The sequence below is a fragment of the Triticum dicoccoides genome, chromosome 7A (genome assembly GCF_002162155.2).
Source record: "Triticum dicoccoides isolate Atlit2015 ecotype Zavitan chromosome 7A, WEW_v2.0, whole genome shotgun sequence".
Taxonomy (NCBI): domain Eukaryota; kingdom Viridiplantae; phylum Streptophyta; class Magnoliopsida; order Poales; family Poaceae; genus Triticum; species Triticum dicoccoides.
In genome coordinates, this window is record NC_041392.1 from 697,009,032 (window position 1) to 697,013,125 (window position 4,094).

Consider the following 4,094-nt stretch of genomic DNA (forward strand, 5'->3'; position numbering starts at 1 on the left):
GGTGCGCGGAAGCGCTTCTCACCATCAGATCCGTATTAGAAACTAACTTTCTACATTTCTGGTTTTCTAAAAGAATATTAAGATTACATTTTTTACATTTTGAAGATTGCACAAATTAAATGCAGCCCTCCAGAACTGATGAAACTAGTGCCAACTATTAAAAAAAAGACTGAAGGCTATTATCATTTGAGCTCTTTAGTTTAGGGTGCCAGAAGATGCACCCTGAAGAGGCAGATTCCATCCATGTGGTGTTCTCAGGGTTTTGACGATTGCCTAGCACGACGCGACATTGTCCGTGTTGCTTTAAAATCCGGTAATAAGTTGCTGGTGACATAACCTTGAACAAGATGTTTTAGCTTTTTTGAGAGTGTCACCCTGGAGAGCAGGTAGTTTCCTTAGCATGTATCCTAGGTTTTTTATTTTGAGCCCTGTAAGACATTGTGATCGTGGTTTCTTCGTATAGAATGGAACCGGGGGTGAGCCCCTTTTCATAAATTTTAATTTCTAATTTTGAGTAGCATGTTCCTAATAAACCTGCAACTCATATTAGAAAAATCCATTTTATTTGTATTTCATCGGTATGGTGGTCATTTTTGTTGGGTCATACTCCCTCTGTCACAGAATATAAGAGCATTTTTTACACTACACGAGTGTCAATGATGCTCTTATATTATGAGATGGAGGGAGTAGTTTACAAATAGGTTTGCACCCCGCTTTGCAAATAAAGACACAGGTCCGGACAATAGAAAGAGTTGACAAAAATCCTCTTTTGAAGCAGATAAAATAACATCAAACAAACAAAGAGGGCAACACAAAGCAGTGCACAACAAGTGCATTACAGGACGCCACCATCTTGCCGCCAAGCAAGAACATAGGTATAATTGAACCAAAGCAACAATCATCTGCGGAGCTTGACAAGGAGCGACCCCTCATATCCTGGAGAAACCGCCGGACATCGCCGCAATGTCCTCAGCACACTAGTGTCTGCCTCTCGCACTGGACCTTGGACTTGGAGTACCAATCCTGCTGGCACATAGAGAGGACCAAGAATATTGACATCGAGGTCACATGCAAAGGATAGGAGATAGACAAACCACCCAACGTCGGTAACACAGAAGCTTCAAGGAATGATCCAAGCATGCCCGGAGACGCCACCATGCCTGACCATAAGGTGCATGAGCTCCCCGACAATGCCATACAAATCCATCTTCGAAGAATGTCATAACCTCCTCACCTGGTTCAAAAGGCGTCGCACCATCAAAAGATGGATATGTTCCTCCCAAGAATAGGAATGGATGCCGCGGAAAGATGGCCACATAAAGAAGGTCAACACACACATGACGAGCCAACATTGGCCTCCTCCTGCAATCAATTTTGCTTCCCATGGCCAACCAACAGAGGAGGAAAGGTTAAGCTAGGACGAAGAAGGGCACTACTGCCGCCACAAACTGCAACCCCACAATGCCCACCAACCATACAGCTCCCAAGGGGTGCTTTCAAGAAGGATATAACGAAGTTAGGGTTCTCATCCTGGAGAACTTGGGGAAGGGGCAGTGGGACGACTTCCCGACTGTCTACTACAACAAATTATGCCTGACTCCGGCGATGGAGGGGCGATGACGGCGGCGTGCCTTCGGCTCGCTTCGGTGCTGGTAGTCGTCGCTAGGTGGTCTATAGATCTGGATGTAATTATTATTATTTCTGGTATTCGTTGTACTGCCATGATTGAAGATGAATAGATCGGAAATTTTCTCGCAAAAAAAAAGATAACAACACATTCTTCTTTGCAGCGACTTGCTGACGATGAAGGAAAAAGGATGCTAGAATGGTGGTGAAAGAGATAATACATTGGACCTTGGTGTTGTTTTTGGTTTTTGCATGTGGGATTTCTTTCTTTTCCATTGTATGCACAGTTCTCTTTTTTTTACTTAATTAATAATACAATTTTTTTAGGCAAACTCGCAAAGTTTTTATTCAACCGTCACTCAGTTTACAGGGACGAAGAAAAGGTCTGCCGGATGACCCAACCAAACATGGCGGCCGGTCCCAGTGATAATGTATGCTTTGCTAGCTTGCTTGTCTGCCATGTTCTAAACTCATGTAAGAAAATACAAGAAATAGAAGCTCTAGATGACTTAATTAATAATACAAATAACATGTGTTCGGGTGTTTAAGAAAGCCCATCGCTAAAGCAAAAAAAAAAAAATCCATTCCCCTTCTTTTCTTCTTGGCCCAAGTCTATCTCAAATCACGAAAACATGCAAGTTCTCGGGACGCCGCAATCGCCGCGACCGGCCACAGCGGCCACCTCGGCCGTGCTCGGCGATGACGATCTCCTCTGTGAGATCCTCGTCCGTGTCGCCTTCCCCACCAGCCTCGTCCGCGCCGCTCTCGTCTGCAAGCGCTGGTTCCGCCTCTCCTCCGACAACGCCTTACTCCGCCGCTTCCGCGATCTCCACCCACCCAGCATCCTCGGCTTTTACGTCGACACTAGGGGCACCAAGCCCCCGCGGTTCGTGCCGATGCCTCAGCCCCCTGAGCTCGCTGCCGTCGTCCGCCGCGCTAACTTCGATTTGGGCCGCGCTGACTTCTGTTTTGTCAGCGTGGATTGCCAGAACGGCCTCCTCCTCTTCACCTCCTACGTCCACCTCGAGCCCACCATAAGAACGGTCCGCTGCCCACTGTACCCTGCAAGATACATGACCATCCTCCCGCCAACTCCCGAAACCAAGGTCACAAACTACGAAGAAGAGATCCTCATAATCGGCGGCGATGATATCTTGCAATTCTTCCTTTTGGGATTGGGCTCGAAAGGGCGGCAGACAATTGCGGATGTGTATGTGTTACAAGATGCTAATCGGGCCATCTACTCCTCGGTTGTAAGTGAAACCATTCTACCCACTGCTATTTTGCTACTACCCGGCCGGTGGTGTCTCTAGTTTGATTGGTGAAAGGAAGATCTATGATCTTGCCTCTGTGGCTATGGGCAAGATTGACAGGTTATTCGTGCTAGATCTTGTGTCCTCCTCTTTATCATAACTTAACCTCCCAGAAGAGGTCTTGAGTGGAAGGCTGTCGCTTGCAGATGATTCCGGGGTTCGTCTGATCAGTCTTAAGGACCTTCAAATCCGCATCTGGCTCCACAGAATGGATAGCAATGGCGTTGCCAACTGGTTCCTTTTGAATACCATTTGTCTGCACGAGATATGTGCTAATCATATGATACCATTACCATGTCACGTGTTAGAGGATGTGGATGATTCTATTTTAGAGGTGCATGCAACTGGGTTCAATTCTGAGTTTGCTTTCATCCAGGTGGACAATGCCATCTATTTTTTTGATATTAAACGCAAGGCAGCAAAGAAGGTTTATGAGCTCACACGAGAGGATAAATACTTGTATAGTGTCAGTTTTTATGATGGTATGGCCACCTAAATTCCCTGTGATGAAGGACGAAGGATGTGATCTGCTGAAAGAATAACACTGCAATGTTTGCCTCTTTTTTAGTCTATCTAGTTTACAATATGCGTGATGCATGGTACTATTTATCGTTTTGAAGATTAACAATATCTCTGGTAACTGGCCTAAAACAATCCCTGGGATGAAGGAGGGATGCGACCCAAAGGAATGATTTGTTAGTAATGTGGTCTACTTACTTATTTGAGTTTTGGCAATATTTTTATCCGGCTTACAATGTTTACCTTGTACTCATGCTTATTTCTCGATTGCATTTTTTTTTGTTTAGGTCAACCCACCGGGATAATCATTGGCGATGGAACGCACATGCTGTTTTCTTCATTGCGCTTTATGCTAATTGCTGTAGCAACATTATTAATCTGATATCGGGACAATGAGTTTCCAATCGATATTACACATTTTATTTATGCTAATTTATTAGAAGAATGCAAATACCAATTCAGTTGGGAAGTTTTCTTATATATTGTTTCTCAAAAATTATTGCATTTATAAGTTTCTGCAGAGATACCACTGAAAGTAGTTTGCTAATCCAAAATATTTGGCTTGTCTATTGAAGCTATTGAGTGCTTCCCGCCAAAAAAAGAGAGAAGCTATTGAATGTTAAGCTAGCTAATTTC